Here is a 27,108-nt window from a genome sequence, read left to right as displayed (position 1 = left end):
GAATTATTGAAAGGTCAGTGAACGGGGTTCTAGAAGTTGATCTTGGCAGTTCCCTCTCAGTCTGTGCCTTTAAGAAAAATTCAGCAGAAGCTATACTATTTGTTTCATTTTATGTCTTAAAACTAAAGATTCTTAAGGATGAATTCCGAAGTAATCAAGTAAGTGCTTATTGTTTTTATCTGTCTTTGCAAAACTAAATTAGTCCTACCTGTAGCTTGGTTTTGGAGAAACACATTTACTGTCATATCAGAGATATTGTAGGCTATTCAGGGTAATAGAAATCTTAAAAGACAGCATGTTCCTACATCCTGGGAGAAATAGAAGGATAGAGAAACAACTAGATGCTGTGAAAACGAACATGGATTGTGGAATCAAACAATATTGGGTTCTAATCCTGTTCCATCCTTTATTAGTGTTTGTATTAACTAGATTATAAGTTACATGGCCTGGCATTAAAGCTTCCCCTGTTAGAAGACCAAGGAGAGAATTTATAAAATAATGTTTGATGCTGCCCCCCAGTGGTTGATGTGGTGGCAGAAAATATGACAAAGATACAGGTTTTAGATCAAGCTTTATTTTCACAAAAATATTAATGCATATAATGCATATCTAGTTCTTCTTACTTCCCATTTGATTTCTCTATGAAGCATATAGTATTTACATATTTTCATTTATGCGATCTCATTTTGAAGTCCCCTTTAATACATGTATGAAAATATGTTAACGTTTTAAAAAAATTTCCTGTGGGATTGAGATGCATTTAAAATCTGTAAACATCGGGTAGTGTTGCCTAGTGAGTCCTGGAGACCTTTGAAGTCACTGCCACTCTCACCATGGCTTGGGTCCAGATGCGCCACAGCCTCTTGGGGATGTAGGCCCTTGGAACCTTTTTAGTGCCGGACTTCCGGCCACAGGCAGTCCCGCGGCAGCAGGATAGCAGAACCTCTGGATGGACTCTTCCTGGGAAGCTTTGCTAATTTGCAGCAGCTGGACCATGTTCCTCATTAACATCCGTCTGTCAGCTTAGTTGTCACATCATTTCACCGTGGTGGCAGGGATTCTATATAGAAAAAGCACCTGGATCTCAGCCTTTCAATGGCTTCAAGACAACCAGAGGTGCCTGCTCTTGAGGCTAGTGGGCCTCTAGGCAAGATGTCCCTGCCCTTCAGGATATACCGCCGGGCACTCAGCTATGATGATAACCTCAAGGACCCTGCACCCATGACTCCTCCTCCATCAGACATGGACAGCATCCCTTGGAAGCCAGTGATTTCAGAGCGCAAGTATCAGCACCTCACCAAGGTGGAGGAAGGAGAGGCCAATCTACCCTCCCCTGCCAGTCCCTGTCATCGGCCATTGACAGTGTGGACAAGGTCCCAGTGGTGAAGGCTAAAGCTACCCATGTCGTCATGAATTATATGATCACAAAACAGACCCAGGAAAGCTTTCAGCATTTTGGGCGACAGGCAGGGCTGAGAGATGCTGGCTACACACCCCACAAGGGTGTCACCACTCAGAAGACCAAGTACCTTAGAGTAGCAGAAGCACTCCACAAACTAAACCTGCAGAGTGGAGAGATAACAAAAGAAGAGAGGCCGCCTGCATCAGCCCTGTCCACCCCAAGCACCGCTTCTCACTTTTCACCTAAGCAGAGACCCAGGGGCTGGTTCACTTCTGGTTCTTCCACAGCCTTACCTGGCCCAAATCCTAGCACCATGGACTCTGGAAGTGAGGATAAGGACAGAAACTTGTCAGATAAGTGGGGCCTCTTTGGACTGAGATCCCTTCAGAAGTATGATTCCGGAAGTTTTGCCACCCAGGCCTACCGAGGAGCCCAGAAGCCCTCTCCAATGGAACTGATCCATGCCCAGGCCAACCGAATGGCTGAAGATCCAGCAGCCTTGAAGCCACCCAAGATAGACTTCCCAGTGACGGAAGGGAGGAAACAGCCACCACGGGCCCATAATCTCAAACCCCGTGACTTGAATGTGCTCACACCCACCAGCTTCTAGAGCCCTTTCTTTCCAGGGATTCTGGTAAAGAAGGTTTCTTGCACTCCACTGCCCTTTTATCTTGGCTTTGACATAGGAAAGGTATATTTAAAAACTTAATCAGCTGGGCACAGTGGCTCACGCCTGTAATCCCAACACTTTGGGAGGCCAAGTTAGGTGGATCACCTGAGGTCAGGAGTTAAAGACCAGCCTGGCCAACACAATGAAACCCTGTCTCTACTAAAAATACAAAAATTAGCTGGGCATGGTGGTGGGTGCCTATAGTCCCAGCTACTTGGGAGGCTGAGGCAGGAGAATTGCCTGAACCCAAGAGGCAGAGGTTGCAGTGAGCTGAGATCACGCCATTACACTCCAGCGTGGGCGACAGAGTGAGACTCCGTCTCTAAATAAATAAATAAATAAAGTAAAAAACCTGTTAAATTGAGGCTAGGGCTGTAGATACAATTGGTTTTTGAGAAATATTGATACAAAGCTTGCCCCTGTTGTGTGGAAGAAGCCATTTTGTACTGCTTTAAAGTTAGACTAAATATTCTCAGCAGTGGTGTATGGGGACCTCATTACCTATTTTTTCATCATTTACCCTAGGTAAGAACTTCAATCACTGCTTACTAGGTAAAGAATGTTTGTGCTGTTCCAAAACCCAGGCTTCTTGATTCCTTACTACTATCCATGTGAGCATTGACAAATCATGGCGTAGAGGTGCTCACTGACTGGCTGAGACGACTCTGGCCCTGTTGATGGCTGGTGCTGTGCTCCAGCCTTATCAGTTAGGGGACCCAAGATTTGTTTGGGACCTGGGTATAGGTAAAACCAGACTTGGCAGGGACCCCTGTTTCTAGGCTGAACCTTGAGTCCCCCTGCTTTTTGGTAGACCTAATGGATCACTGTCCTGCAACCAGTTCTTCATGTGGGGCCTCTTAGGCCAGTGCCAGGGGAGGCATGCTTCTCTTTCTATGCCACAGAACAAACACTAGTCTAGCAGAGCCTTTCTTGCACTTTAAAGTGAGATTAATTTAGCTCCAATTTGGTTAAAAGCTTCCTAAGAGAGAAAATTCAGTCTACTGACTTGGTATGGGTAAATGGACTTAAACTTTTTTAAAGTAAAGGAGATGGTAGGTACAGTTAGATTATAGTCTTGAGGTTTATGTGGAGCCAGTGGTGTTACCTTATTTTGATTTCCTTGTTCAGGTCAGGGCCTGGAACGTCTGTGGGAGGAGGTGAATGAATTCAAAATTTTCTGTATGAAAGCATTTTTCACCAAAATGAGCCTCATCCCTTTATGCAATACATAACCTTACTGAGGGAGGGAAATAGGGAAACCACTTTTTTATTTCTCCTCACTGTGTACAAGTTCAGTTTTTGTTTTGAACACTGTCTCAAATACCCAATTTTTTGTTTTGGATAGTACCTTGTCTGTGTAAGAAGCTGGCCTTTCCATAGAGAGGCCCTGGAGTCTAAAATTATGAGAATTAATTTATTTGTATCTTCTATTGTGATCTCTTGTTTTGACAATAAAAATCCTTACTACTTTCTCTAAAAAAAAAAATCTGCAAATGTTGTAGGTTGACAAAGATAATGTTTGACTGTGGTATTAATTTCTCTTTGCTTTGGTGTCCTAATATGTAAACTTAGGAAAACTTATTCCCACCTTACAGTGTTGCTGTGACAATGAATGACCCCAGGTGTCAAAAGGACCAGGCACCTAGAGGGTATCCAAAGAAAGGAAACTATAATTGTTGTTCACATATTCGAAGTTCTGCTACTTAAAGTGTTAGCTACATTTGTGTGTAGAATAATTTTATAGACAATAAGGACATTAGAGAACTTTTTAAAAACTTGTTGCACTGTTAGTAATATCTCAAATATATTTGGTGTGTACTTTTACAAAGCAACTGTAAAAACCAGGTCCATTATAGTTTATTTATGATAAAATACAATAAAGTAGTTATTTCACATAAATACAATTTACATGAAAAGAATTACTTTTATGCTCAAACTATGAGGATTCAAACTAATCATTTGTACTCAGAAAACAGAAAAGAGTGCTGCTTTCATTTATTTCAGAAGCAATAATACATCTCTAGAGGAGGATAAAGTGGTGCTAAAAAAAATTTGTTGGGACTGAAGCTGATTTTGTAGTTCCTTTCAAGGCTCGTGTGTCTTTCCAGGCCACCCAGACTGTGGGCACAATGTTGCAACACCAATGTTCCTAGGAAGCGGTCCCACTGTCCCCTGCCTCTGTCTCGTAATTTAAGACAACTTTTCTCAACCCCTGTGTGCCTGACTCCCTATCCCACCCCAGCGGAACCTCCCTTGATAATGGACATGTGCAGCCCGTTATCTTGTTGACATTCTTGCTGTATAGTTCATAGCCTAAAGAGGTACATGACGGCACCTCAATTTGGACACCAGGGTGAGAGTGACCGTGAAACAATGATGTCAGGTGTATGAATGTTGTCCTTTGACTTTCCTGTGATGCTGGTGCAGACTTGCTGAGATCTGGGCAATCCTGGGCACTAGAGCCTTGCTATGCACTGCAGAGAAGTGGAAATAATAATATGAAAATGGATACCAAAGTCTTAACATAGAGCTTACTATGTGCCAAATATAATATTATCCTCATCTTACAGATGAGAAAATGGAGGCTCAGAGACATGTTAGTGTATTAATTAGCTATTCTGCATAGCAAACCACAAAAAATTTAGGTGATTAAAGAATCATTCATGATTCTACAGGTCAGCAATTTCAGGTTGGCTCATCTGGATGGTTCTTCTGCTAGTCTCACTTTGTTCACTCTCAGTGCTACATCTATCTGGTGACCTCATAGGGGCTCATTGTTTTAACTGGTGACCTCAGCAAGGGCCAGGCCATCCCTGTCCCACATGGTTTCCTCTTTCAGTTGGATACCCAGAATTCTTTATGTGGAGGCACCATATTCTGAAAGAGAGAGAGAGAGTAGAAGCACCAGAATCTTTCAAGACCTAGGATTGAATGTCACACAAATGTTACTTCTGTGATAAAGCAAGTCACATAACTGGCCCAGATTCAAAGAATAGGGAAACAGATTCCTCCACTTGATGTGACAAGTGGCAAAATCATGTTTTAGAGAGCTCACAGAAAGTAATGGAATTTGTAGCCTTTAAAAAAAAATCTTAATTTTTTATAGTAAGTAAAATGCCCAAGCTCATATAGACTGGAAATACTGGTGCCAGGCTTTGACCAACCAGTCTGCTTCAGTGTTGGGTTTTTAACCACAGTGGTTATACTGACGGGGAAGAATTTCACTTTCTGCAGTGAATTATGCTTCACCACCTGCTTTGGCCCTGTTTGTGCAGGGGTGTCTTCAGCAGTTCCACCCCTCGAACTCAGGTACTAGTTTGAGACCTGGAAGACAAATTTTTGTAGTGAAAATTTGCCATGATCTTTTCCTCATAGACCTTTGTGAAAACTGACTCTTGCACACTGACTATAAGTAACCGGGCCCGCAAGTCTACTAATGCAGAGGCCCCTAATACATATACATATTCACAGAAGTCTGTATTGGCTCAAGTGTAAAAGTAACCATGAAGCTATTCTACAGATAAAACTACATGCTTGGTTTTAAAAAAAATTCTTTACTGTAATGTCTACAAACAATAAAGGATTTATTCTTATTACGAGGAATTTTACTGGATCAAAATCTAACTGTCATTATGAACCTGATCCAAACAGTGATTTCTGGGAAAGAGATGACACTAGTTTTATATATATATATATATATATAATTTAATTAATTAATTAATTTATTTATTTATTTATTATTATTTTTGAGACGGAGTCTCGCTCTGTTGCCCAGGCTGAAGTGCAGTCGTGTGATCTCGGCTCACTAAAAGCTCCGCCTCCCTGGTTCACACCATTCTCCTGCCTCAGCCTCCCGAGTAGCTGGGACTACAGGCGCCTGCCACCATGCTCAGCCAATTTTTTTGTATTTCTAGCAGAGACGAGGTTTCACTGTGTTAGCCAGGATAGTCTCAATCTCCTGACCTCATGATCCGCCCACAGCTTTTTAGGAATCAGTTATATTCCTTTTTTGTGATGCATATAGGGATGAGATTGTATTTATCTTTTGTGAATATCGTAGTCTTGCAAGAAAAAAAGATTCAACTTACCTAAAATAATTAGAATTATGGGAAGGCTATTTTGTAGCAATGATGAAGAGAGGGATCTCTTTTAAATTTAAAGACAGTAACTAGTAGGTCTCATGGAGACTTAAATGGAACCCAAAAAAACAGCTGTATGGAGCTCAGCATAAAGAATTCCTGAATCTCAAGGGCTGGGCCATGAATGTGACTCCACTTCTCTCCAGTAGTGAACAAAGACCTGCTTATTAAATCGAATTGCTTTTTACTGCTATGGTGGTTAATCTTTTGGTTTATTCTATGTTTTTACTATCTCATATCCTCTACCTTTCCCTTTACTCTTGTAGGCTGAATAAATCCTAGTACTCCAGAAAGACCAGGCTAGGTACAGTGTCAAACTCAAAGAAATTTAGTCCAGTGACCAGCACTAATGTAAAATAATTTTAATCTTCAATTACATATTTCAAAAAGTTTTCTTTTTCTTTCTTTTTTTTTTTTTTTGAGATGGAGTCTCACTCTGTGGCCCAGGCTGGAGTGCAGTGGCACAATCTCGGCTCACTGCAAGCTCCGCCTCCCAGGTTCACACCATTCTCCTACCTCAGCTTCCAGAGTAGCTGGGACTATAGGCGCCCGCCACCATGCCTAGCTAATTTTGTTTTTGTATTTTTAGTAGAGACAGGGTTTCACCGTGTTAGCTAAGATGGTCTCGATCTCCTGACCTTGTGATCCACCCGCCTCGGCCTCCCAAAGTGCTGGGATTACAGGCGTGAGCCACCATGCCTGGCCAAAAGTTTTTAGACATTTCAGTTAACATGTCTTAGAACCCCTTTCTCTCATTCCATTCAAGTTTTTTCTGTTACATTCGGTAACATTCCACAAAACTCTTTCATGCTTTGCAAGGCTCATGCTTTGAAAGACATGCCCAATTGTAGAGTGTTTTTCCAGGCCACCCTGGACTGTAGGCATGATGTTACCACACCAGTATTCATACAGAGTCATCCTACTGATTCCTGCCCTTGTAACGCAGGACCTCAAGCTCCCTCAACCCCTTTGTGGCAAGTTCCCAGTCTGACCCCAGCTGAATGTTCCTTGACTTGATTATGACTTGATTATGAAAATGATAACTTCAGCCAGTTATCATTTAGACTTTCTCGCTGTCTGGTTGCTTTTCTCCACTCCAGTGCAGGCTTTTCTCTTTTTCCCTTCTTCACCATTCCCTTTATTTCTGTTCTGCCTCTCTCTCTTTCTCTTTCAATTCAGTCTTATTCATGCAAATATCCCATCCTGATATTCCCCACAATCTGGATAATTAAATGGCCAGTACAGGGAAATATTCGGCAAGGCTTTCTCTTAGTGAAAGAGTGAAGGGTGGAAGAGAGAAAGAAGCTAGGAAAATTCATACATTAATAAATTTTAGCCCTGTTATATTAACTTGCCTTCAGGTTTTCTACTTTCTCATAGTCCTTGTGGCCCCTCACTCTTACTCTTACCATATGGCTTTTCTATATATCCTTTTAAATTCATTTCCTAACTCTACCCTCACTGTGTTTCCTTATTCTTTTTACAAAGAGAAAGAAGGAACCTTGTTGGCCTAGATTTGGGGTCCAGTATGGTTCAAGTGGAAAAGGGCTGGGGAACCTAAAATAATTAGAACTATGGCAAGGCTATTTTGTAGCAATGATGGTTCATGTAATGCACATGAGGCCTCTGCTTCAGCAGGGTTGGTAAGGAAGGGCAGTGCTTTAGGCCAACATGATTGACATGTGAAGGGTTATATAGTTTTGGCTCCTTCTTTATTTATTTATTTATTTTGAGATGGAGGAAGTCTCACTCTGTTGCCTAGGCTGGAGTGCAGTGGTGCGACCTCTGCTCACTGCAACCTCCATCTCCCAGGTTCAAGCGATTCTCCTGCCTCAGCCTCCTGAGTAGTTGTGATTACAGGTGTGCGCCACCACGCCCAACTAATTTTTTGTATCTTTAGTAGAGACGGGGTTTCACCATGTTGACCAGGTTGGTCTTGAACTCCTGACATTGTGATCTGCCCACCTTGGCCTCCCAAAGGGCTGGGATTACAGGCATGAGCCACTGCACCCGGCCTAGTTTTGGCTCCTTCTTTAAGAAATCTCTGGAGGATGCAAAATGTGCTAGGCTTGCATGGACTCCAGAGAGCTTAAATTGTTTCTTTTACATTTATCTATGAAAGCCTGAAGCTTTTGAAAGAACAGCTCTGCATGATATATTTACAAGTTTATTTCAATAACAATAATGGGTATTTCATGTCAGATAAGTATGGTTAGTTATCTAAATTAGATTTGCTTTTATCCTAGGCAGACTTCTTTTTAAGTGGTCTTTCTCGTAGTGTCTAGATTCTTTTATTTTTCCTGTGGAAGTCCAGTTGTTTCAGTGCCATTTGTTGAAAAGGCTATCTTTTCTCCATTTTATTGTCTTGCTCCTTTGTCAAAGATTAGTTTATTATATTTATGTGATTGCTGAGCTCTCTATTCTATTGTATTGATCTATTCATCTGTTCTTTCCCCAATACCACACTATCTTGATTAACGTAGCTTTAAAATAAGTCTGAAGTTGGGTAGTGTCAGCCTTCCAACTTTATTTTTCTTTTTCAATTTTGTGTTAGTTATTCTTGGTCTTTTGCCTCTCCATATAAACTTTAGAATCAGTTTGTTGATGTCCAGAAAATAACTTGCTGGGATTTTGCCTTTCTTACGTCAACATGCCGAAGAAAGACTTTATAGCGAAAGCAGCTGCATACATGTGTCTCCTCTCCCCACTTTTTCCCCTCTTCCTGGATAAAGGTACATAGAAAAAAAATGCTTTTAAAAAAGAAAGAGAACTAAAAGAAAACCAGCCATATTGTTCTATTATGGTCAGAAAATCTTGATTTACAGATGTCACTGACAGATGGGAAGCTGACTCTGTGAGAATGGGATTTCCTTATCTTTCATTAAAAAACCTTAAGAAAATCTCTAACAAAAATCATTAGGTGAGAGACTGATGAGCCAGAATTATATACTGAGCTGTGTGGGCTCTGCATGGCTTTCACACATCTTTCAACATGTTTTAGCTCTGGGTAGCAGCAATATAGAATATTGCAGACAATTGCAGTTATTGTTTTTAAAAAGTTCCTTATATGGAGGTAAATAAAAAGTGGTTGCTTCACTGGCAACTGGAAGATATCTTATTTTAGGATAAATAGTACTGGTTCTTTGTAATTTGAAAAGGGAACAGGAGCAGTGTTGGGAGCAGGCAAAGGAAGGAAGAGGCTGTTCCTTTTATTAAATGGTTTTGCTTCCAGCGCTACATGTCATTAGGTCAAGTTGTCATACTACAAACTTGCGGCCTAGTTACCTCGTGAAAAAAATATTTTAGTCTGGGAAATGTTGTTCCTTAGGAGCAACAGGAATTCTTCAATCTACTGTGAACTTTTCATGCTGTTTAAAGCCTGGTCCATGGACACGCAGCATCAGCATCACCTGGAACTTTTTCAGAATCGTCTCAGGCCTCATCACAGACCTACTGAATCAAAATCTGCATTTTAACAAAATTCCCTAAGTGGTCCGTGTGTTCAATAAAGTTTGAGACCTAGTGGCCTAAAATATATCATTGCTGTGTTCCGCTTTTGCTTCTGAGGAACACGGGATAGATTATTTTGGCCAGTAGTGGTAGGCCACCACTGAGCACTTTTTATTAGCAAATAGACCGTGGCTGCGTATCTCTCTCTGATTATCTATAATATCATAGAAGTAGTTGCTACAGTAATCAGGACTCTATGCTAGTAAAGCTTAACTTCCACATCATCATTATACCAAGGAGGGTGCAGAATGTAATACATTATCACTTTTACTTGTCTGCTTTATCTATTGAAGACTGGATCCATCTGATTCAAATTGAATGAGTGAAATTTTCCTCAAAGTAAATATGGTCTTTGTGAAACTATTTATCCTGGTTTTCAGAAATTACAAATTTCTCTAACTATAATTAGGGAAATTGAGTGCTTTTTCTCGTTTCTGTAGCGTGTGGCTGGATTTTCAGAGTTAAATCTGCGAGATATTATTGTAACAGTACATTCTTCTGAACAGATTTTCATAGCATTTTTGTCATTTGTTCATTTCCTCATTCACTTACTCATTTAACTAACATTTATTAAATGCCTAACACATGCTAGGCACTATGTTGAACTGGGGATGCAAGGGCGAACAGCACACAGTGTATGTTGTGGAAGGTGCTTGGGGAGAGACAACAAGCTTTTTGGAAAATGTGAATAGTTCCGTATGCCTGGAGTTTGGCATTCAGAGGGGATGTGGTGAGAAATGAAGTTGGAAAGAAAGGGAAGATGCAGATTCTGAAGAACTTTCTAGTGCTGTGTTAAGGAGTTTGAGCTTCATTTTGGAGCAGAGGCAACACTACTGAGGCAGTGAATTTCAAAGTAAGAGTTGCAACCCATGAATGAGTCATGAAGTCATTTGGTGAGTCAATATTAGTGGTTTTACAAAATGCAAATACAGTGGAATAGAAAATATCAAAGAGCATTACTGTAGTAAAAATTCTGGATACGTGTGTGTGTGAGATGATCATGGTCAAAACCACTACTATCAGGGGAGTCAGGCTACCCAGGGGAACCAGGCAAGCACAGTTGACCTAAAAATAAATTAAACCCATCAGAACTCAGCAGTATCATAATCCTGGTCCATCGAAGTGATAATGCTTTGTTCTAGCCAGCTCTCAGAATTGGGATACTAAACTGGAAGAATCGGTGTTTGCAATTTATAAGGAACACAACTAAATGAAAAAATGAGTTACCTGTGGTTAGCTTCTAAGAAAGTACTAAGTTTTTATCCATCTTGTAATGTCTGTATGTAGGTGAGCCTATGACAAAGGCAAACCATTTTACATTAGATTACACTGAAAGGTGTAAGTGGTGACAGAGCAGAATCACTATCATCTTATATATGATTTCTGCCCAGGGCTACATAGCTCTCTGACTGTTTTTGTTACTGTAGTAAACACAGTTACTGAAAGCAAATTTGTTGTGTACTCATTGTATAAAATAAATTTTAATTTTGGACTGTGTTATGTGCAGAGATTACTAACTCATAATAGAGGAACTCTGTTGCTCAAAAAATGTTTAAGAAATGTTACCCCAGTAAGATCTGAAAAAAATAATAGTGTTTAGAAAAACGAGGTGGGAAAGGAGCAGGGTCACATGCAAGTTACAGAGATGAGATATAGAAAAGAAGGAAAATGGTGATAATAAGCCATATTAGTCAGGGTTCCCTAGGGGAACAGAACTAATAGGAGATATATATATATATATATATATACACACACACACACACACACACACATATACACACACACACTCCTATATATATATATATACACTCCCATATATACACACAAATATATATACACACACACACATATATACACACACATATATACACACATATATACACACACATATATATATACATATATATACACACACACACATATATATATATATATATGAGTTTACTAAGTATTAACTTACACGATCACAAGGTTTCACAATAGGCTGTCTGCAAGCTTGAGGAGCAAGGAGAGCCAGTCTGAGTCTCAAAACTGAAGGACTTGGAGTCCGATGTTCAAAGGCAGGAAGCTTCTAGCATGGGAGAAAGATGCAGGCTGGGAGACTGGGCCAGTCTCTCCTTTTCACGTTTTTTCTGCCTGCTTTATATTCACTGGCAGCTGCTTAGATTGTGCCCACCAGATTAAAGGTGGGTCTGCCTTTCGCAGTCCACAGACTCAAATGTTAATCCCTTTTGGCAACACCCTCACAAAGACACCCAGGGACAATACTTTGCATCCTTCAATCCAATCAAGTTGACAGTATTAACCATCACATCAGCTGTCTTCCATACCTAAACATATGTATAGGTAGAGAATAGAGTTCTATTAATCTGGCAGGTAATGAAGTAATTTAAAAGAGATCACATTGGTGCTTCCAAACCATTGAAACACCTTGAATACTTACTTCCTTTGTAAGGCCTAATCTCTACACTAATTGTGGAAAACCTGAGATTTGGGGGATGCATTTCCATAGTGATTACAAACACAGACTCTGGAGCCAGACTATTTGTCTTCATCCCTTACTGGATATACAAATGACCCTGGACAAGTTACTTTATTCCTCATTTATCCCTCATACAAGCAGAAATAATAATATCACCTATCTTTTAGTGTTGTCAAGACAGTCTATGAGTTGATGGTGTTAATGCTTATTAGATCAGTACCTAGCACATGGTAACTGCTCAAGAAATGTTCCTACAGTGGAAATTAGTTTTATAACTTAGAACATTGTGATCAGTGTGGCTCAGCCATGATCAAGGACATTTCTGGCAAGCTTATGTCATAAATAAGGACAAAAGAAGAGATAGAGCAGGAAAGAGTAAAGAGGCAATTTCATGCTGTTGCAAAACACCACAAGTTTATGAGAGCAGTGCAGGGAAAGAGATGAAAGATGAGTCATCTATAAAACACAAACTTCCCTTCCCCCAACTATTCTGTCAAGAATAAAGAAAATGATTCAGAAACAAAGAAATAATAGAAGAGAAAACAAAACAAAAATTAATAAATGATATATGTATGGAAGTTGGAATTCTTTTCAGTTATCATTTATTTGAACATTATCAGATAGCCAATGGTATGCTTGTGCTAGTTTGTACCAGCCCATGAGAGCTGATTGTGTACATCTCTTCTGAACTCCACATTCATTGATATTGTGTTGGTAGTTTTGAAATTGGCTCTGGCAGGAGTATTTACATCAGAAAAATTAGCAAACATTACAAAGCAATGTCTTCCTTTTTAACTTGGAGAGCTGCTTGTTAACATTTACCAGTCTACCAGTGTAGGTATCTCTTATAATGCAGACAATAAGCAATAAACAACATTCTAGGTATTACCTGCTATTATTACTTTAAGGCATGGTTTTCTTTTGTCATCTCACAATCAACTTTAACCCAGATTTTTGCTTTTTTAAAAAGTATTTTGACTATATTCAAAAAGAATTGCTTTGAATACTACTTTGTAATTTTATGGTTATTTGTGAGATATTGTTTCATGTCTAGTCTCCTTCTAGGAAGAGGAGGTGGGAGAGTATATATGTTGCACAGCCTGTATTTAAAGAGCCTGGAGTAGTGTATGACCCATAGGTGAGTGAATGAACAAATATGTGAATGAAAGAGAAGATAGAATATAAAATAAATCTGAGTGAAAGACAAAGAATATCCTCTCCCCCTGAAGCCCCTTAACCTCTTCAGTTGGAAGCAGTGTTAGAAACGTAGACCTTGAAGTGAGGGCTCTCTCTCAAATCCATTCTCTGGCCTAGTGGTTCTTAAGCTTTGCTGCCTATTTAAATCACCTGGGAACTTTAAAAAGCTTAAGTCCCCAAGCATACCCTAAAATTCACAATCTTTCAGAGTGTATCTAAATATCAATTTCTTTTAAAGCTCCCAGGTTATTCCAACATATAGCTAAGTCAAGAACCAGTGCTTTCTAGGACCTGGAATCCGGTGCTACGTCTTAGAATTCCCAGTGTAGGGGAAGGGAGTTGAATTGGGAGGGAATCTGAATATCTGCATTTGAGCGACTGCTGGAAATGTAACTGGTAGTTACTGTTTGGATCAGCAGATACGGACTGGTCTGAATTCCTGGTTACGGCTTTAATTTTTTTTTTATTTTACCTTATCTCTGTTGCAGAAATATTCGACTGCCTTCTTTCTCTCTCTCCTTTCCACCCCCTACGTTCTTGACTATTCTTGCTTTCATGCTCTCTCTTAGGATCTCAGGTCCATGGCATTTAATTAATAATATGCTATCATTATCATATGGGCAATGATCCTCTCTTGTCTGCCAAGGAATGCAGACAACCTCTAGAAACTAGAAAAGGCAAGGAAATGAATTCTCCCCTAGAGCCTCTAGAAAGAACACAGCCCTGTTGACCCATTTCAAACTTCTGACCTCCATAATTGTAACATATAGATTAGTGTTGTTTTAAGTCACTAAGATTGTGGTACTTTGTTGCAGAACCAGTAGGAAACTAATACAAACACCCTGTGCATTAGTATAGAGTAACTCTGTATTTAGGTCTTGTTTGATATTATTCTTTGCTAATGGAAACCTGGTATGATAAAGGTATTGCGTGGGCATATTCTTCAAGAAAGAATAGACCCCGTCTCAGCCCTAGTGGAGCCAAGCAGTAGGATTCAGAGACCCTGGACAAGACCCAGTACTATGCTGGCTTCATGTGTGACCCAGCATAGTGCCAGCTATGGAGGCCATGGGAGTGCTTGCATCACTTCTCCCCTAGTTCCAGGCAGCCCATAATGGAGAATATCCTTCTGATTAGGGGAAAGAGAGAGAGAGGAGAGCTGGAGACTTTGTCTGGTAGCTCAGGGATTCTTCCTTATCTTACCCAAGTCCATCAGAGCAGTGTACCTAGGAGTCTGCAGTACTCTTAGGCTGCCCCCTAGTACTGATAAGACTGCAGTGACCACAGGCTTAGATCATGACACTCAATCTCTTTTGAATACGTGGAAAGCCCTTTCAAGAATGATAGGTACAAACAAGCCCAGACTGTGAAGATTGGAATAAATACTGAACTCTTCAATGCCCAGGACTGACAAATGTTCACAAACATCAAGAAAATATGACTTCATCAAATGAACTAAATAAGGCACCAGTGACCAATCCTGGAGTGACAGAGATTTGTGACCTTTCAGACAGGGAATTCAAAATAACTGTTCTGAGGAAGCTCAAAGAAGCCCAAGATAACACAGAGAAGGAATTCAGAATTGTATCAGAGAAATTTAACAAAGAGATTGAAATAATTTTTTAAAAATTAAGCAACATTGGAACACCTGGATACATAAAACAAATCTTATTAGAGCTAAAGACAGAGATAGATAGACTGCAATACAGTAATAGCTGGGTACTTCAACACCTCACTTTCAGCACTGGAGAGATCATCTAAACAGAAAATCAACCAAAAAAATGTCAGACTTGGTCTGCACTATAGATCAAATGGATCTAATATATATTTACAGAATATTTCATTCAACAGCTGCAGCTACACATTCTTCTCAGTAATGGAACACTCTCTAGGCTATGACATATGTTGGGCCACAACACAAGTCTCAAAATTTTTTTGAAAAATGAAATTATATCAAGTATCTTCTCTGACCACCATGGAATAAAACTAGAAATCAATAACAAGAGGAACATTAGAAACTACAAAAACACGTGGAAATTAAACAGTATGCCCCTCAATGACCAATGCGTCAATAAAGAAATTTTTAAGTTTTTTTTTAAAATTTCTTAAAACAAATGAAAATGGAAACGCAATATACCAAAACCTATGGGATATATCAAAAGCAGTGTTAAGAGAGAAATTTAAAGTAATAAAATCCTACATCAGAAAAGCAGAAAACCTTCAAATAAACAATCTAATAATGTATCTCAAAGAACTAGAAAGGCAAGAACAAACCAAACCCCAAATTAGTAGAAGGTAGGAATAGTAAAGATCAGAGCAGAAATGAATGAAATTGAGACTTTTAAAAAACACAAAAGATCAATGAAAGGAAAAGTTGTTTTCTTGAACAGATAAACAAAATCAACTAACCTTTAATCTGACTGAAAAAAGGAGAGTGACTCAAATAAAACAAGAGACAAAAAGGGAGACATTACGACTGATACCACAGAAATTCAGATGATCATTAGAGACTGTTATGAGAAACTGTATGACAATACATTAGAAATCCTAGAAGAAATGGATAAATTCCTAGACACCTATAACCTATCAAGATAGAACCATGAAGAAATCCAAAAGCCGAATAGACCAGCAACAAATAATGAGATAAAAGCAGTAATAAAAGCCTTTCATCAAAGAAAAGTCCAGGACCTGATGGCTTTACTGCTGAATTCTACCAAAAACTTAAAGAAGAACTAATACCAATTCTACTCAAATTGTTACAAAAAAATCAAAGCGGAAGGAATACTTCCAGACTCATACCAGAAAGTCAGTATAACCCCAAAACAAAAACCAGGCAAAGACACAACGAAAAAAGAAAAACTACAGACCAATATCCTTGATTAGCATAGATGCAAAAACCTCTAACAAAATACTAGAAAACCAAATTCAACAACACATTAAAAAGATGATTTATTATGATCAAGTGGGATTTATTTCTGGGATGCAAGGATAGTTCAACATATGCGAATCAATCAATGTGGTACATCATATCAACACTATGGAGGACAAAAACCATATGATCATTTCAATAGATACCAAAAAAGCATTTGATAAAATGCAATATTCTTTCATGATAAAATCTCTAAAAAAATTGGGTATAGAAGGAACATATTCAACATGATAGAAACCATGTATGACAAACTCACAACTAGCATCATACTGAATGGGGAAACTGAAAGCCTTTCCTCTAAGATCTGAAACAAGAAAAAGATGCTCATTTTCACCTCTTTTTTTCAACATAGAACTAGAAGTCCTAGACAGAGCAATTAGACAAGAGAAAGAAATAAATGACATCCAAATTGAAAAGGAAAAAGTCAAATTATCCTTGTTTGCAGATGATATGATCTCAAATTTTAAAAATATCTAAAGACTCCACCAAAAAACTATCAGAACCAAAGAAGTGAAGGATTTCTACAATGAAAACTATAAAAAGTTGGTGAAAGAAACTGAAGAGGACACACACAAAAAATGGAAAATATGCCATGTTCATGGGTTGGAAGAATCAATATTATTAAGTGTTCATACTGCCCAAAGCAATGTAAAAATTAAATGCAATCCTTCTCACAATGTCAATGGCATTCTTCACAGAAATAGAAAAAACAATCCTAAAATTCATATGGAACCACAAAAGATCCAGAATAGCCAAAGCCATCCCGAGCAAAAAGAACAAAGGTGGAAAAACCACACGATCTGACTTCGAATTATACTGCAAAACTATAGGAATCAAAACAGCAAGGTGTTAGCATGAAAAAGAGACACATAGACCAATTGAACTGAATAAAGAACCCAGGAATAAATTCATGCATTTGCAGTCACTTATTTTTGACAAAGGTACCAAGAACATATGCTAGGGAAAGGACAGTCTCTTCAATAAGTGATGCTGGAAAACTGGTTATCAATATGCAGAAGAATGAAACTAGACCCCTATCTCTTGCCATTATACATCAATCAAAAATGGATTAAAAACGTAAATCTAAGACCTAAAACTGTAAAATAACTAGAAGAAAACACTGGGTAAACAGTCCAGAACATTGATCTGGGCAAAGATTTCTTGAGTAAAACCTCAAAAGCACAGACAACCAAAGCAAGAATGGACAAATGGGATCACATCAAGCTGAAAAGCTTGTGCACAGCAAAGGAAACAGTCAACAAAGTGAAAACATAACCCACGAATGGGAGGAAATATTTGCAAAATACCCATCTGACAAAGGATTAGAAACTAGAATATAGAAGGAGCTCAAACAATTTAATAGGAGATAAACAATCTGATTTAAAATGGGCAAAAGATCTGAATAGATATTTCTCAAAAGAAGACATACAAGTGGCCAACAGTTATACGAAAAAAATGCTAAACATCACTAAAATTGGAGAACTACAAATGAAAACCACAATGTGATTGCATCTTACCCCAGTTAAGATGGCTTTCATCCAAAAGAGAGGCAATAATAAATGCTGGCCAGGATGGGGAGAGAGCAGAAACCTCATACATTGTTGGCGGAAATGTAAATTAATATAGCTACTATGGAAAACAGTATGGAGGTTCTTCACAAAACTGACAATAAAACTACCATACGATCCAGCAGTCCCACTGCTGAGTATACATCCAAAAGAAAGGAAATCAATATATTGAAGAGATAGCTGCATTCCCATGTTTATTTCAGCACTCTTCACAATAGCCAAGATATGGAATCAACCTAAATATCCACCAATGGATGAATTGATAAAGAATATGTGGTACATGCACACAATGGAATATTATTCAGCCATAAAAGGAAATGAAGTTCTGTTATTCAGAACAGCATAGATGGAACTGGAGGACATTATGCTGAGTGAAATATGGCAGGCACAGAAAGACAAATGTCATGTGTTCTCACTCATATGTGGGAACGAAAGAAAAAAAATGAACTTTTGGAGATAGAGTAGAATGATAGTTACCAGAGAAAGGGTAGTGAGAAAGGGTAGTGAAGAGGGGATGGTTAAAGGATACAAAAACACAGATAGAATGAATAAAATGTAGTATTTGGTAGCACAATAGGGTGACTATGTTTAACAATAATTTATTGTATATTTTAAAATAACGAAAAGACTGGAATTGTAATGTTCCTAACACAAAGAAATGATAAATGTTTGAGGTGACGAATACCCCAGTGACCATGATTTGATCATTACATATTGTATGCCTGTATCAAAACATCACATGTACCTGATAAATATGTATAACCATTATGTATTCATTATAATTAAAAATAACTTTTAAAAAATTAGGCCAGTGTTTTAACTTCAATTCCCCTTGCCAATGATGATTTTTTAAATGAGCATGTAAGACATTCTTGCCATAAAGTCTGAGGTTTTCCTTACTTTTATGAAGGGCTTGAGAAAGTACATACTTCGTTTTCTGCTTTTGGTCTTTGAAGCTTGTTTGAGATGCAGTGCTTGGAGATACTGCAGTCATCTTCTTTGCCAAAGTGACAATCATAAGTACAAAGCAAACCACACTGAGGAGGATAAAGAAATCCAGTGGAAAGAACTCAGAACTGTAGTGAAGTCATTCAGCTGTGGCATTTATGACCCTGTTACTGCCCTACCTCTGAAATTATTTTTGTGTTAGATAATACATTTCCCTTGTTGTTTAAACCAGTTGAATTGAATTTTTAACTCATAATCCAAAACATTCTAATGAATGTATAGAACAAATACATGTAAAGAAAACAAAAAATATTTATTCCAACCGCCAGAGAGAATTATGATGATCACATCAGTGCATTAAATTTAGTGTATTTAAGTTTTTCCCACATACATTTGTAGCAAAGTAGAAACCTCTTAGTGTTTGTCTATGTCTGTACATGAATATATTATTTGTTTACTGTTTAATTTCATTTTTTGTTTGCATTGTTAAATATCTTTTGAAATATTATTAATGATTGAATGATTTGCATTATATTGGCATACCCCAATTTATTTAACCATTCTGCTTTTTTTTTTTTTACATTACGTTATACTAACTCGGAGTTGTATCTTTGGTGAACAACTGAGTACATAAATTACATAAGTACTCCTAATATTTTATTAAGCATTTCTGAGGAAGTTCACTTTACAATGTGCTTTGTTGCCTGATTACCATCACATTCAAGAAATTCTTTCTAATGCCTAAAGTTTTTCCATTTCTTTCCTGGTATACAAAAATATTCCTTCCATTATTACTTCATGATGGGTTATTTTAACATTATGAACATAATGAAACCCCATTATTTCTGATTTCTGCTTTACTGTCCTAATGTTTAACCCAGGCTCATTTTATTCTATTATTTGAAAATCTAATTTTTGTCATTAGTGGAAAGTTTAAGCAACTCAGTTACCTTTCTAAAGCTGTATTTGTAGCTATTAAAATAATGAAAATTAGAAGAAACATACCAGTATAGACAAAATTGTGCACTAGGGAACTTGTTTTTGCTGCAAATATACACACAAACAGTTCTTACAAAGTAATTGAAGGAAGCACTCTGAAGAGAACTACAGAATTCATATGAGCTGTGGCTCCCACAAAGTAAAACCTAAAAGTCTGAAATTTGTGAGACTCACAGTATCAAGACCCACTCATCCTAAGTCAAAGTTTTCCAAGGGACAGCTCCTACCTGTACACAGAGCAGCTAGTGGTCTTTCATGCTGTCCCATTCTAAAACCTGTAAGGACAACCAAGGATTGTCAGACAGTTGAGGAAAGCTGTCTTTCCTTCTTTCTTTTATTGTACATGTGCAGCATGTGCAGGTTTGTTACGCAGGTAAACATATGCCATGGTGGTTTGCTGCACAGATCAACCCATCACCTAGGTATTAAGCCCAAGAATAAAGGAGAATGAAACAAATGAATAAATGAAACCTGGAAGAAATGGTTAATCATAGAAGGGAATTTGGAAATAAACTCTAATTAGTATTTTTATACATAAAAACATATCCAGAAGAATGTCTCCTCATTTGACATTTTCCCAGTGGAATTAGTATTGGCTTATAAGTCTCAAACTTCTGCAATGAATATATCACTCAACAGTGACCTTTTAGCTGATATTTATATAAGAAAAGTTTATGTGCCCAAACTCAATAATCTAATATTATAAGCAAAATGATATATAGGAAAAGTATCAAGCTACCTTCCAAAAATAAAATACCTTCCAAATACATCAAAATCACAAGTAGTTGTTTTGAAAAGCATGTCTAGTGTTCACAAAGGGATGCATGTGCCGAATGTTGACACTAAGAGAGGCATCATATCATTTTATTCAATGTAAACCATTCTTTGTGATTGTTACTCTTGCAAAGAAGACTTGTTTTGAAAAGAAATTGAAAAAGATATTGATGGATTCTTTAAATGTCATGCTGAGAAATCAAGTACTAAACTTGTTCAGAATGTCAATCTGAAATAGTTGATCATAGTGATAACAGGGAGAGCCTTCAATCAAACCACCAGACACCGCCCGCTGAAAATAATATGGGGACTAAACAAATACAGTGAAGAATATTATCCTTGAACTTGGTGGACTGTGAGTGCCTGACTCTTCTAACACTGTGCCAAAAATTCTATAAACATAAACTTGAAGAGAGTTAAGTAAAGTTTGATTTTGTAGTTTTTCATCCTAAAATGACACCTGCATCCCCTGAAGAGCCATTCATCATTTACAAGTCCCTACCCAATGAAAATGACAAAGAATCTCTGCCTGTTTCTTGCATGAAATTGCCTTTTTGTCATCAACTCACCTGTGATGTCACTTTCCATAGGCCTTGACAATAACTACATTTTAACCATCCTTCCCTTTCCACTTTCTTCAAGTTTCCAGTTTGCTTTTTTCTTCAGGAGTAACGGATCATCCCAGGTGATTGCCCTATTTTCATTGTAAATTTTACCTACTTTTTCTATTGCATGTATAAATTGCTGTATGCTGATTGCTATGCCTTATTGGAGAAAAATATTTATGACGTACCATGAAAAATGGGCATGTTATTGATACAGAGTAGCATGCATATGAACAATTTGATAACCATTCTAATTGTTTTGTAATCAGGGACCAATATTTTAAGATTTTATATTTTAAATGCTGGCTTTCCTATGTTTTAGTTATACTTAATGAAATCTGTTAGATGTTTAATTTGGCCTTTTAAACAATAGGAAATCGGTGACAAGGGCACATTTCCACATAGAATATCTCATTTTCAGGAAGGGGTTTATGATATTAAATGGGGGGTATGTGTCTGGATTTAAGATGAGACTGACTTCATAAATCAAGAACAAGCTTCTCTGAAAAGAAATTATTTTAGGAGCAAGAAAAGCTTTTGAAAGTAAAAATATTGCTGAAATTATATATAAATTAGAAGAGTTGGAAGACAAAAACAAGAACATCTCCATAATGTGGAGCAAATAGGCAAATCTGTATCTATATCTATATCTGTATATAAAAGGTATAAACATAGGAGGATCAATCCAGGAATTCCAATATCTGATCAATAGGAGTTATTTTTTAAAGGAACAAATTAAAACACAGAGGTAAAGGACTGAGAGTTGCCAAATGTAAAAGGCACACACAGGGCTATGGAAAAAGAGTAAAAAAAAGGACACATGTTTCAACACATCCCCATAACATTTCAGATTTCTAATTACAAAGAGATTAATAAAATCTTCCAAATAGTAACCAGGATAATTATTTTATTTTATTTTATTTTATTTTATTTTATTTTATTTTATTTTTTTGAGATGGAGTCTTCTTGCTCTGTCACCCAGGCTGGAGTGCAGTGGCGTGATCTTGGCTCACTGCAACCTCTCCCTCCCGGGTTCACGCCATTCTCCTGCCTCAGCCTCCCGAGTAGCTGGGACTACAGGCCCCTGCCACCACTCCTGGCTAATTTTTTGTATTTTTAGTAGAGATGGGCTTTCACCGTGTTAGCCAGGATGGTCTCAATCTCCTGACCTCGTGATCGGCCCGCCTCGGCCTCCCAAAGTGCTGGGATTACAGGCATGAGCCATTGCACCCGGCCGTAACCAGGATATTTATAAGGGAGCAAAAATCAAACTGACAATATAGACAGGTTAGCACCAACAGTGGATGCTAAAAGTCAATAAAGTAAGGTCTTCAACATTCTAAAGGCAGATGATGTTGAATTTAAGTCAAACTACAGCCATTTAAAGATATATAAGAATGTAAAGAGCTTACTTTCCTTATTATGTTGAAGAAGTTACTTGAAAAATATTATGCAAAATATAGGTAAAATACAAGAAATGAGAAGCCATGAAATTAAAGAAACCGGAGAAGAAATCGATTGAAAATGAATTTAATGATGACAGCTATAGAGCAGTCATTAAAAATAAAACAAAGCAAAACACAAACTGCAGTCATCAAAATTGGAAGTCAGTGGTCTTCTAGAAGGAAGTCTTAAAAGAACAAACACTGGAATTGATCCCAAGCAGTATATATGTGATGTTAAAAGTTGATATGTAATAGTAAAAATGACGATGATGATAAGAATAGCTAATGCATTTTCACATAGTACTAGACATTGGCCTAAACACAGCAGGCTTGTTTTCTCATTAATCCTTCAAGAGTCCTATGAGGGAAGTACTGTTATTATCATCCACATTTTATAGATAAGAAAACCCAAGACACAGTGAAGTAAGATAATTTGCCTTAGGTCACAGTTAGCAAGTGATGGACCCATGATTCAAACTCAGACAGCCCAATTCTAGAGCCTATACTCTAAACTACTATACTGTGGTGAAGGAGATATATCTTCTTCTTCCAGCTAGAAAAAAGAAATACAACCCAAAATTCCAGGAAAAATTAAATAAAAATACTCTATAAAAAAGTTATGTCCATATAAAAAGCAGATTAAAATACGGTATGCTTTAGAGACATAAATATATTCACAAGGATCTTGACTATAAAGTCACTGAAAGGGAGATGTATTTAAAACATACACATTGGCTTTGTAGTTAATATTAGTCATGGTAATTAAAATGCTGTTTATGGTTTTAATCTTTTATAATTAAAAAGTAGGCCAAGGGAAGAATACTTAATATCCTGTGGAACAGAATGAAAAACTATCAGTCTTGACAGAGTAAATGTAAAGTTATAGATAAAAGACATTTGGAGAAAGAAGAATGCGAAAATAGGAGGAGAGAGGTACAGAGATGAGGTATCATCTCACAAGTGGGGGGCAAGATAAACTGTTGGAAGTTAATAGACTAATGAAGAGGGTGTTAATATATTGCTTTAAGCATCAAAGTAGAAGAAACTACATGCTAGAGTTTAAGAAATACATCCCCTAAAACCTTTCCAAATAAATTATTGAAGACAGTGTTATAACTGTAAGAAAATTAGAAGCTGTGGGAGAAGCAACAGTGGGAAATGACAAAAGTGAACCAATAGCCCATCTACCCAAGAAGGTAATCTATATCTATCATCTGAAATCAATAAATCAAAAGAAAAGCTGTATAAGGCAATTTATTTAGAGATGGTAGTGCCCCCAGAAGTAGAATTAAAAACAAGTGGTTTATGGGAAATAGGCAGACACCTATTCTTCTTTGTTGTAGCCCTTCTGATTTTAAACCACATGCTCATAATTCTTTGATAAAAACATTTTTTAATGTAAGAAATAAAAAAGTTGAATTTATAATTGAAAAGCTCTCAAGAAAGGAGTTTCCAAGCCCAGGTGAGTTCACTGGAGAATTTTGCCATTTAAGAAAGAATTAACACCAATTTTACACAAACTCTTCCAGAAAACAGAATTGGAAGAAATAGTTTCCAACTTACTTTATGAGGCCTTCATTACCCTGACACTTAAACCAGAGAAAGACAGTTCAATAGAAAGAAAGCTGCAAACGAATAGCTCTTATGAACATGGGCACACAGAATATCAATATAATACCAGACAGAATCCAACAATGTATAAAAAGGATTATATATCATGATGAAGTAGGATTTATTCCAGGTATGCAAGGCTGACTCAAATTCCAAAATCAGTGTAATCTACCATATCCATCAAGCTAAAGAAGAAAAAAATCATATGATTACACCAATTAAGAAAACACTTGACAAATTTCAACACCCATTCATGACAAAAATTCTCAGCAAGTTAGTAATACAGAGGAGATTTCTCAATTTGATAAGAGCATTACAAGAAACCTACAGCTAACATCATATTTTATGGTGAAAGACTGAATGTTTTTCTTCTAAGATTGAGAACAAGTCAAAGATATCTGCTTCTCACCACTCTTATGCAAAATTGCACTCAAAGTAAAACCACTAAGAGAAACAAGGACAATAAGTAAGACATATGCAGATTGTAAAGGAAGAAATAAAAGTATATTTGCAGATGACATTATTTTCTATGTAGAAAATTCCAAAGAATCTACAAAAACACCTAGAGGTAATAAGTGAGTTCAGCAAGGTCACAGCATATAAGATAAAGACACAATCATGTTTCTATATATTAATGATACAGGAAGAGGGGCAGGGAAGTGCTGGGAAGAGAAGGACATGGTCCCTGGCTAGAGCTCCACCCCCAGGTCTGTGCCTATGGACCCTACAGGTTGTATTGGGACAAGGGCGCATAGACTGTTTGAATATGATTTGTTTATTTGGCACATGAAATTAAGGTAATTACATGCCAGAATGTTTTATAATCTGTTAGACCGTTATTTCAAATAGTGGTTGCATCAAGTAACCTTTCCTTTATGAAACTGCAATGTGTCTATTCACATTGTTTTTCAACAAACTTGGAACAAATTATTCACAGAGTAATTATTATCATTAGATACCTTCATGCAATTATACCTCATTATACTATTTTCTAAATTAATAATGTTTTAAATCTTCTCTACGGTTAAAGACTCTGGTTTTTTTCATTCTGTCCCTTCCATTCAGATCCTTTTAAAAGTCCCTGTTACACACTAAAGTGAATACGAACACTGCCCAAACTGTTTTCAATTTTCAAGCATCATGTTTAGAAATAATGTAGTCTTGTTTCTCTTTGAATTAAGACTTGCTCTGTGTGGTGGTGGCTGAGTGGATAGGAGAGTGAACACTGTTCTCAGTGAGAGCAAAAGGTCCATGTTTTGGGCAATAGAGTTGTATAAATGATTTAAGTTGAGAATGGAAGGCAGTAGATATTAAACCAAAGCAATTGTTCCTAATCCAGTAGGCAAAATAAAATAATTGTAGCTTCTATCTCAAGAGTCAGACATAGTAGAAATGGAAGCAGCAGTGGAGGCAAACTATAGTAGTAGGACTGGGGACTGTCTAATCTTAGAGTTAACAGTGCACACAGAGAGAACATAGCCCATAGTACACTACATTTTTAAAAAACCTACCTTCCAGAGAATAAGGTAGCACAAGAGAAGTATATCAAATAAGTCTACTTCGTTGCAAGCAACAGTTGACAGCTAAGTAACTTAAGAGAAGAGAATGTATTGGAAGGATGTTGAAGGCTCACAGGATCAGCGTGAAGCTGAAGAAATGGGCCTACAACAGAAAGCGACCAAGGGAGCTCAGAGGTCAGCAGCCATAACTCAGCAGTGACCTATTAGCACTTATGATCTGGTGAGCACGTGACCACACCACCCCAAACCTCTCTTCCATCTGCATTCAACCTTTCAACACTAGAGAGGATCTCACCTATTACTGCTTTGTCCTCCTAAGTAGGAGTTCTTACCTAACCTGCCCACAGTGGGGAAGAGTTAATATTCTAAAAAGAAATTGTGTTGCCATTTGGAGAAGTGAGGTGGATGCTGGAAAATCAAAATATGAGAAATACCCATTCCAGGCCAACTTTAAGAAGCACAACTGTGATACTAACATCTAATTGTCCTGTAAGGAAAAAAAAGAAGGATATCCCAAGTAAACAGTCCCTATGCAGGGAATGTAGGATTATCCCAGTTTAAAATTACCAGATTTATGGGAAGAAATGTCACAAAAGACACATTCTTACAAATAATTTAGACCCATACAATTCACATTGGGGAAGATAAAGGGTAGAATAAGCTGACTGAAGAGCTAACAGAGAGATTACCAGAAGAAGAAGCTGAAAAAGAAGGGGAGAGTTGATGATAGGCTTAATGAAGGGCAGAGGAAAACCAGAAGTCTTCAGTGTTTATTTTGTTTTAGTCGTCTAGACCTTGAAAAGTGCTCTCTCAATTAAAAAGGGCAAAGATGGTTAGAGTGAAAATAAATATCCACGATAAGTAAGTAGATAGCAAAAGAGCATGTACCTATTTTTAAAAGAACTCAAATCTACATCCTAGATAAATTACATGACAGAACATTGAAGAAACTTGGAAATGTGATCAAGGAAACACTCTCAGTAATTTCTTAGAGAGCTGGTTGGAGAAATGTCAGAAGTAATGAATAGGGCAAATGCTGTTCTGAATTTATTAAAACAGTAAGATGACAGATTATACTATAGCTTGGTGCGAAATTCACAGGTGGGTTATTAAACAGATGATTTATGAGCAGTTAGACAAGAAAACTGCCACATAGCATGGGCACAGAAAGATAAGTGAGGGTGATGTAATGGAAGGAACTGGAGTCTGACAACCTGGACTCATTCTGTCAATAAATAGCTGTGTGGACCTGAGCACATCATTTAACCTCTTTGAACTGCAGTGTCTTTCTCTGGGAAATAAGGTTATT

The 27,108-nt window shown here is 37.5% G+C and overlaps 1 protein-coding gene and 1 pseudogene across 1 annotated transcript in view; both read left to right on the top strand.

The window, feature by feature from the left end:
* The window catches only part of QRFPR (pyroglutamylated RFamide peptide receptor), a 53,447-nt gene that overhangs the window by 9,598 nt on the left and 16,741 nt on the right, over positions 1–27,108 (top strand). The gene's annotated exons all lie outside the window — the stretch shown is intronic.
* LOC101127351 (putative monooxygenase p33MONOX) lies at positions 1,070–2,012 on the top strand (annotated as a pseudogene).

Source organism: Gorilla gorilla, chromosome 3, assembly GCF_029281585.2.
Source record: "Gorilla gorilla gorilla isolate KB3781 chromosome 3, NHGRI_mGorGor1-v2.1_pri, whole genome shotgun sequence".
Lineage (NCBI taxonomy): Eukaryota > Metazoa > Chordata > Mammalia > Primates > Hominidae > Gorilla > Gorilla gorilla.
This window is presented reverse-complemented; position numbering and strand designations above follow the sequence as displayed.